Genomic DNA, 10363 nt, shown 5'->3' with positions numbered 1-10363 from the left:
TAAGAAATAAAATTACGCTCTGATAATTGCAAGTGGTACATCATTGTTTCAACTATTTCCATTTCCTTGAAACTGAGGGAGTAAACACATACCCTCATAGGCAATTGGATTTTCTTTTCTTTGAATATTTTATTTTTATGCTTGAACTACTTTTGCTTGGAGTTATCTTTTACTTTTTCTTACTGATTTGTGGGTACCTTTTGTATAATCTGTAGACTATCACCTTGTCAATTACAATTTTGCAAATACAATAATTACAATTAACTTCCCGTGTGCAGCTTTTCTCATAACTTGGTCCTTTTCAGAAGTTTCATCATTTTTTTTTTCCATTTCAGTGTCCTAATTTCATTTTCACTCAATTCTTTTATGTGTTTTCTGTGTCTACTATGTGGATTATTCAAATGGCTGGTAAGATCAAATATTGAGGGTATGGCATTATCTTGAAGACCTGTCCTATAAGAACTCTCTCACTGATTTCACAAGTATCCCCTTCAATTAATGTTGAGATATGAAATAATGCAATCCTTCTTTGGCCAGCCCAGCCTGCCGCTCCCTTCCTCCTCAGGGCAGCCCACCCACCCTTTGCCCTTCGGGGTCCGGAAGGGGACAAGGTTTGTCTATGAAGCTCATAACCTGAGAGGAATTTGTCGGTTTCTTGCTTTATGAAGCTGATGCAGAAATTTGGGAGGTGCAATTTCACACTATGATAACTGAGAAGTGAGGGTTAAGCATGGAGTACTGCCGTGGCCGGGCTGACATTGTGTCCAGTGGATTTTCTTCCAAAATGAAAGTTGTTGCTTCTAGACTTTTAGAGAAATATCCCCAAGCCATCTACACACCCTGCTTTTCCTGTGCTTTAAATATGTGGTTGGCAAAATCACTGCCTGTTATGTGAGTACCTGTCACATTAGGAGTAATTGAGGAAGTTTGTTCTTTTTTCCATCAATCACCACAGTTGTTTTTAGAGCTTGACAATGTAATTTCTGTCCTCTTTCAGAACAATGAGTAAAGGGGCAAAGAACTGAAGGAAATTTGCCATTTTCAGTGAACAGGCAGGCATGATGCTTTTGAAATCTTAGTGGACCTCCTACAAGCACTTGTTTTATGTTTAGATGATATAGACAGTGATACAAATACTAGATGGAATTACTGTGTAGCTGGCTGAGCATTTGTACTCTGTAGTGCAGTAACAGATTTTGATTTCATTGTTACCACTATGGTTCTTAAAATGTTCTTTTACAAGGGCCTTTGGGAAAAATCTTCAGGGGCACACGTCTCATGTCTTCTTTGCAGCCAGTATAGCTTGACTGCAGGGCTACATTCACTAAGTGAATTGATGGAAAATATTGAAGTTTATCATAAATTTTGGTTTGAGGAAGCCACAAATGTGGCTTAATATTCAGATGAAACTCCCAGGGAAATTTCGCAGAGCTCAGCACCATAACCTGGGATCTCAGCTAACCTCTGAGAATTACTATAAAGAAACTCTATTGTGTTCCAACAGTGGAACACGTTATTCAGGAACTCAAAGATATATTTTCAGAACAGCACCTCAAAGATCTTAAATGCTTATCTCTGGTACCTCCTGTCATGGGACAGCTCAGATTCAATACATCAGAGAACACCATGCTGACATGTACAGAAGTGACTTACCTAATCCTGATGCTGCATGGTGAGCTGCATTGTTGGAGAATCAGGTGGAAATCCAGAGGGAAAGATATAGAACTTCCTTCCACTATTTACGAAGCCTTTCATCTGCCAAACATCAAGTTTTTTCCTAATGTTTATGCATTGCTGAAGGTCCCATGTATTCTTCCTGTGATGAAGGTTGAGAATGAATGCTATGAAAATGGGCAATACCTGAGGAACACTTTGACAGACCAAAGGTCAAATAACTTGGCTTTGCTTAACATAAATTTTGATATAAAACATGATTTGGATTTAATAGTGAATACATTGTATCAAACTCTATACACATAAGTCAGAGGTTCCTACAGATAATTCAGAAACCATTGACAATACCTAAGAGACTTTTAAAATAGGCCTTCTCTTATATTTGATATATGAAAAAAATCTGTAAGAAATTTGAAAATATCTTTCAGGAGATCTGTAAGGTGTACATAGGCCACTTAATCACTGAATATCTTGACCTATAGGGCTCTCATTGAGTACATGAGTCATTGATAATCTGCCTGGTTAAATGGCCCCTATTTGAACTCTCATCCTTTGGAGACCTAACAGTTCTTCCAGAAGAGACCATTGAAAGTTCCATGTGATCTCTGCTAATGGTACTTTAGAATTATTTTAGTTAAGTTGTAATATTTATCACTGTGGAGCCAATTATCGAGTATTGAGTTACCAGTTCTTTGAAGAAATAAATTTTGAGGAGGTGCGAGAGGAAAGAATACACTTTATAAAATGTTACAGAGAAGCTAATGACTGACATTGGAAAAGAAGGTGTTTTAAAAAAGTACACTATTAAAAATCTATAAGGGACAGTTAAGGGAATTCCGAACAGGTAAGAGAAACCTGTGAGCTTACCAGACAAGGATTTCAGTGTATATTTTTATCTTTATCAAAGGAACTTAAAGGAACGAATTATAATTAAAATTTGAATGGAAGACCCTGCCATTGTTGATCCACATCTAGTTTACCTTCCTTTGTGGAGCCTACGTCTTCATCAGCTTTTTGGCAGGTCCATGTTAAACTCTCTGTTTCATGGTCAAGACAGGATCAGAGACCATGGATACTAAGAACCGATTTGTCTGTTTTCTTCTGTCTTTTCCCAGTATCTACTGCCTTATTTGATTTACAAGCAAAACCTAGAAAACCTACACACGTAAGTGTTTTGTAGCTTATCTAGGGATGATCAGAAAATAAGGCTATGATTTTTGGTAAATAAAATCTATTTTGTATAGTTTCTTTCTACCTAAATAAAATGTGAATCTTGTTTAACATTTAGGTTCATTGTTTCTGGTGGGGACAAAACAGATTCTTGTGGTATATTCTCTTTTCAAAAATATTTATCACCGTCACAATTGGAGATAAGTTCTTTTATATTTTATTTATTTATTTTTTGGGGGGTATATGGTTTGCTACTTGGAAGAACCTTTTTAATTGCAAAATTATTAAATGTAGGATTTATTTAACTTTAAAAATATTATGCTATATGGCTCCCGATAAAAATTGCTAGGGTTTACTTAACTGTTGCTGGCTAAAATATAAATGAATGAATATTGCAAAGATGTCATTAAATTATTTTATGTTAGGATAAAAAATTAAAAATAAATACATAAATAAATTTTTTACTTCCCAGTACCATTATATAGCTTGAAGGTGGCCAAATCTGCTGAGAACAAGTAGAATTCTAGATAAAATACAAAGGCACCATGGGGCTACTGAAACGATGAGGATGCAGGAGCCAAGATTCTCTAAGTAGATAACCAAAAAGATGTCAGTTGATGGGCTGCATCTGCCTGTTTCCTTAGGGCCATTTGCCAATTTCGGATGGAGGACCAGAGGCCAATCATAAGTGCTGTTCATGGTTAGAGGGATGCTGCTGCAAGAGTGAGAAACCATCTGACCATTTGCCTGTCTTGTGGGGCTTATGAGAGAATATCGTAGCCACGGGTGGCCAACTTGTCTTATTTCTGAATGCGATTAACATGGACACACTTAAACTGTAAAGTTCAGGTAGAAGAAAATAATGGGCCTTCTCTATAAAACAAATATGGAATATGACATACAAATACATGTGAGAATAAAATGACGTAAAGATTGACACCATTTATTTTTCTTGCTTTTCTATTATTTTCTCTGTGAACAAATGTAGGTATGGAAACAAAAAAATATCTTGAGTCTGGATTGAGATCCTCTATAGGTGGGGCTAAAATACTTCAATGAGTAGTTCGAGGGATAGAAATCAGAGTGGTAGTAAAGATGAATAGAGTGTGTTTTTCTCACCTCAAATTATCCACATCAACTTACTGAGAGGTAAAGGAGACAACTTTAAAAAGCCTTGGTGGTTGCAAGTGTTGACTTGGGTCTAGAGTGATTGCTAATATTTTAAGGTTGCAATTAAGCACATCAAAATGACACCAGTCTCTTTGTTAGAATCTGTTAAGCCTTGTAACTTCTTCATAACTATCTGAATCAAGCATATTTTTAATATCCTTCTGCCAAAATCACAACTGATTTTCATTTAAATTATTTTTACGATAAATCACAACATTAAATCAATTGAAGAAACGGTTGTGGCCTCCAGCTGTGGTATATTATTAGATTTTTAACACATCAAATGATTGAAAACATAGAGGATCATTTTAAAGATGTTAATCACCCTTAGCCTTTGGCGATGAATGGATGCAGCTTTACTGTGCCTCCTCCAAAAATGTTCAGCAGTGTCTAATACATTCCAAACTCCGGTTGTTCTATCCTAGGGATCTTCAATAATATATATATGCATCATATCACCCAAATAGTTCAATTTAATTTTACAGTTTTTACCTTGACTATCTTTTCTCTTTCAATATTTCATAGCATATAATCCAAGATGATAAGAGTCTTTCATAGCCTGCTAGGAGTCACACTGTGCTTAAGAGTGCCAGGCTTCCTCACTATCTTGCCCTTAAAAATAAAATGTTTTATGTCATATGTACATTTTGCGGCAATCCCTGTATTTTGTTCATCTGAAACAGTTTGTTCAGTTACCATGACTTCTGAAAATAAGTGATTAACAATTGTTATGGAAATTTACAAACAGCCCTGAAAAGGACTTGTTCTGAGAACAGCTAAATGGCTGGGATCTCTAGTCTGCAGGACCAGCTGAATGTAGTGCATGCGAGAGACTTTCTCTCCATATCTCCTCCCAGGAGAGGGCCTTAGGCATGAGTAATAAGAAGTGAATCCCTTGGTCCAAAGGAGAGGGTTGAAATTCATATGTTTTTCTAAACCACTGAACATAATCTAATTGTTCCTGGATTTCTGAATTTTGTTGATCCAGTAGGACTGCTTGAAATTTCAGAGCAACGAGTCTGACCATCGCTAAAGGCACACAAGTTTCACATCTGTACCTATGTGTCTGTAAAGTAAGAGTGATAATTACTCTTTTTGCTTTCCTTGTCCAATTGAGTGAGTTACTGACATACATCTATATGGAGAGAGAGAGAGAGAGAGAGAGAGAGAGAGTCTGCCACTGTGATTATAGATGTTTATTTTCCTTACATTTCCAATGAATTCTCTTAAATTATTTTTGACATATTATTTTGTGTCATATTGATAGGTCCCCTCCCACTTTATTCTGTCACTACTTGTGTAGTGCATCTTCAACCTTTTTATTTTCAAGTTTTCGACAAGTTTTGGTTTCAGGTGTTTCTCATCAATAGCTGGACTTTATTTTTATTTTCCCCCAATCTTTGTGTAATGATAGTAACAGTAGAGCTCAGATTATTGTTCTCTTACTATGTCCAGGGACTGTTCTAAATGTTTTAAATGTAGAAAAGATTTAATTCCTTGAACAACATTAAGAGGTAATTACAAACCCACTTTACACGTTGGACAACTCTTTCCCAGATGGTGGAAATATCACTCAGATTCAATAGTCTGGCTCTGGAGCCCACATTTTAACCACTCGCTGTATCATTCATGGGCTGGTTTTATTTTTTCATGCACACTCAATGGGGAAAGAGAGAAGACATATCAGAAAATATTAATGCCATTCCATCCTAATTGATATAATTTATTAAAACATATTTACCTACATGCTATGGCATAGGAGAAACTAGAGCCCCTCTTTTACAAAACTAAGTCCATCAGGAAGTTAGAGATGGGAAACGTACTTAGTATAAGAAATTTGTGACAGTCTAGAATAGTATACTGAATTGCTTCCTAAATACTAGGCAAGCCGTGAAACTTGGTGTAAATGGAAGACACCATGAATTGTTTCACTTCAGGTCAACTGAAGAATAGTCATATATTGAACTTACAGCTAACCTCATACACATTTGTCTTTGCCAGACCAAATTATGTATTTTCTCTTTTTTTTTAGTTTTTTTTTATTTTAAAATTTTGTTTGTTTGTTTGATTATTTATTTATTTATGTATAGTTGATTTACAGTGTTTCCTCAGTTCCTGTTGTACATCATAGTGGCCCAATCACACACAGTTCCCTGTACTGTACAGTAGGACCCCATTGCCTATCCATTCCAAATATAACAGTTTGCATCCCCAAACCCCAAACTCCTGGTCTCTCCCACTTCCTCCCCCTCCCACTGGGAACCATAGTCTACTCTCCTTGGTCATGATCTGTTTCTGTTCTGTAGATAGGATCATCAGTGCCATATTTTAGATTCCACAAATAAGTGATATCATATAGTATTTGTCTCTCTCTTCCTGACTGACTTCACTTAGTATGAGAATCTCTAGTTCCATCCATGTTGCTGCAAATGGCATTAGTTTGTGCCATTTTTAATGGCTGAGTAGTATTCCAGTATATACATATACCACATCTTAATCCATTCATCTCTCAAAGGAAATTTAAGTAGTCTCCATGTCTTGGCTATTGTGAATAGCACTGCAATGAACATAGGGGTGCATGTATCTTTTTGAATGAAAGTTTGTCCACATATATGGCCAGGAGTGGGATTGCTGAATCATAAGGTAGCTCTATATTTAGTTTTCTGAGGTATTTCCGTACTGTTCTCCTTAGCAGTTGCACCAATTTACATTCCCACCAACCATGAAGGAGGGTATCTTTTCTCCACAACATTTCCAGCATTTTTTATCTGTTGACTTGTTAATGATGGCCATTCTGGCCAGTGTGAGGTGGTATCTCATTGTAGTTTTGATTTGGGTTTCTCTAATAGTTAGTGATGCTGAGCATTTTTTCATGAGCCTATTGGCCACTGATATGTCTTTTCTAGAGAAATGTCTATTTAGGTCTTCTGCCCATTTTTCAATCGGGTTGTTTGGTTTTTTTGTGTGTGTTGATTTGTATGACTTATTTGTATATTTTGGATATTAGGCTCTTGTCTGTTGCATCATTTCCAAAGATTTTCTCCCATTCTGAGTGTTGTCTTTCATTTTTTCAATGGTTTCCTTTGCTGCGCAAAAACTTGCAAATATAATTAGGTCTCATTTGTTTATTTTTGTCTTTATAGTCATTATTCTAGGAGGCAGATCAAACAAGATGTTGCTGTGACTTATGTCGAAGAACATTCTGCCTATGTTTTCCTCTAGGAGTTTTATAGTATCCGGCCTTATATTTAGGTGTTCAATCCATCTTGAGTTTAATTTTTTTGTACAGTGTTAGAGAGTGTTCTAATTTCATTCTTTTTCATGTAGCTTCCTGATTTTTCCCAGGACCTCTTATTATAGAAATTATATTTTTTTTCCACTGTATCTTCTTGCCTCCTTTGTCATAGATTAGTTAACCATAGATGCTTGGTTTTATTTCTGGGCTTTCAATCCTGTTCCATTGAAATATATTTCTGTTTTTGTGCCAGTACTGTATTGTTTTAATAACAGTAGCTTTGCAATATTTTCTGAAGTCAGGGAGCCTGATTCCTCCATCTTTTTTTGTCTTTTTCAATATTGCTTTGGCTATTTGGGGTCTTTTTTGTTTCCATACAAATTTTAAGATATTCTTTTCTATTTCTATGAAGAATATCTCTGGTAATTTGATAGGGATTTCATTGAATCTGTAGATTGCGTTGGGTAGTATAGTCCTTTTGACAATATTGATTCTTCCAATCCAAGAGCATGGTATATCTTTCCATGTGTTTGTGTCATCTTTGATTTCCTTCCATCTTATAGTTTTCAGAGTATAGGTCTTTTGTCTCTTTAGGTAGGTTTATTCCTAGGTATTTCATTCTTTTGATACAATGGAAAATGGGATGGTTTCTTTGATTTCTTTTTCTGATCTTTCATTGTCAGTATATAGAAATGCAATCAGTTTCTGAGTATTAATTTTGTACTGTGCAACTTTGCCAAATTCATTGATGAGTTCTGACAGTTTTCTGGTATTGTCTTTAGGGTTTTCTAGGTATAGTATCATGTCATCTGCTAACAGTGATAGTTTTATTTCTTTTCCAATATGGATTCCTCTTATTTCTCTTTCTTCTCTAGACTAATAGGGAAGTATTTAAGCATTAATTGATATGGAAATGTGAAGAGATGTTGAAGAGGATGCAACCTCAACATTTTTTCTCAGTAGCAACTGTGATCTAAACACATACATTGACTTGTTTAGTCATCATAACTTTCCTGAAGGCAGAGGAGTAAAAGGAGATGGAACAAATGCTTATTAACCACTTTTGTGCCAGGCAGTACCCCTTTCATTTGTGCATACATTTATGAATGTATTATATACATTAATAATTTGTTTAATAAATAGTCCTTGATTCCCCCACTATGTGCCTGACAATATTATAAGTAATAGGGAAGCATAAGTGAATAAAACAGTTAAAAACTATGATCTCATAGACCCTATGCCACATTAGGGGAGCAGATAACAATAGACAATGTATTCCTCAAAAAACCCAGTAAAATATTACTCCCAATTGACAGATGATAAAACTTTTATTCAACAGTTTTGGGACTCACAGTCTGAGTATCATGGAAAGCTACAGAGTCACACCATTTCTTTAACTTTAAAGTCCAGGATATCTGAGTTCTTGTTGTGACTCAGAGAACTAAGAATTTGACATATTGTCTGAGGATGTGGGTTTGATCCCTGGCCTCGCTCAGTGGGTTAAGGACCCAGCATTGCTGCAATCTGCAGCATAGGCCGCAGATGCAGCTCAGATTCAGTGTCACTGTGGTTGTGACCTAGGCCTCAGCGGAAGCTCCCATTCAACCCCTAGCCTAGAAACTTCCATGTCCCGCAGCTTCAGCCCTAAAAAGAAAAGAAAGCAAAACAAAAAGTCAACTACTGCTACTTCCAATAAAGAATAGGTAATCCTTTTAAATATTGTAATGGAATATATACAATTAGTTAATGAATATCATTTTTACTTTCTCAATAATGTACAAAATAATAATCCAATATTAGATAAATTATCAAGAAATTATGCTTGACTAATTGAATGATCAGAACAACCAACTTTCATTTCTGTTTTAAGTAACATGGTTACATTTTGCTCTAGTATTTATTTACTGTTATGTGTGTATTACAAAAAATGAGGTCAAAGGTATTGAATTTTCCTGTCTATTAGTCATGCAGCAAGGCAAATTTCAAAAACCGCATTAGCCAATACTGCACCTGCACCATTCATTTCGATGTCCTCAAAATGTTTTTTTTTTTATTTGCATTTAAAGAATGGAAAGACCAGTAGTGATTTTCCTCAATTATTGTTGGAGAAAGGACTCTTAGTGAAATTTATTTTGACTACAATATGCCTGACCAATGGCAAAAGACTGAATTGAAAAACCTAAGTAGAGATGGCATCAGACATTTCTAAAAGATCACAAGAGGCCAGTGGACAGAATGACTTGGGCTTATTGAGACTGAGAAATCTACAGATATCCAAGCTTCATGTCATCAGGTCAAAACCCTTACCAGCTTATAAATAAATTCATCTTGTCAATGTTCAACTGCCCAGAGACTTCCATTTTCTTAGTTATTAAGTACCTTAAAAATATCCCTTGCAAAGAAGTACTTTCCTGGAGATTTCTCACACTGAATAGCATCTGTTGCATTTCATTTGAAAAATTCTTAGCATTCATGGAATCATCTCGAAGGTAAGAAAGTTATGAATGGAGTCACTCCTGATCACACCAATCCCTGCATCACTTCCAGCAAATTAAGCTTGTTCTCCTAAACTGAAGTCAACTCTGATAGTTCTGGAAAGATGCCACACACATTTATATCACTATGTGATTTAAACTGGGTGCAATCAATTTTCTAAGAATTGACAACCATCTGTCTGGAATGAAAGATGAGAACAGCAAACTCTCCACATTTCTTTTCACAACTGGCCCACTTTTCTGCTTATTTGGAATGCTGGGTGTTGTGCTCAAAAATTACAGATGAAGAATATATAGGGTGCCTGTGTGAGCTGATGAAGCATCTGTCTGTTATTTTTTGTGCGTTGTAAAAAAAACCCACACCACCTATAAAGTTATCTTAAAATCCTCTTTGATTATTGTAGTTACAGACCTAATGTTCGACTCTTCACCATCTGGTAAATCTTTAGGTACTTTTTGTTTAAAGCCTGGTGCACAAAAAGGAAGTTGATGTAATCAAAACATTATTTTTCATTTTAAATGAAACTAGAAAACTGATGAATTACACATATTAATTTGAATAAAATTTTAGTTATTCAGAAAATGATAGAGAATATTATAATAAAGACCATATACTCAG

At 35.6% G+C, this 10363-nt stretch overlaps 1 pseudogene; it reads left to right on the top strand.

Annotated features, from left to right (window-relative positions):
• The first annotated feature begins 516 nt into the window (after positions 1 to 516).
• Positions 517 to 2026, top strand: LOC146404713 (52 kDa repressor of the inhibitor of the protein kinase pseudogene; annotated as a pseudogene).
• Positions 2027 to 10363: the final 8337 nt, after the last annotated feature.

Source organism: Sus scrofa, chromosome 3 (assembly GCF_054392235.1).
Source record: "Sus scrofa isolate SSC_HxYL_T2T_F1_AM1 chromosome 3, Sscrofa_HxYL_maternal_Yorkshire_Landrace_v2.0, whole genome shotgun sequence".
In the NCBI taxonomy this organism is placed as follows: Eukaryota; Metazoa; Chordata; class Mammalia; order Artiodactyla; family Suidae; genus Sus; species Sus scrofa.
This window is presented reverse-complemented; position numbering and strand designations above follow the sequence as displayed.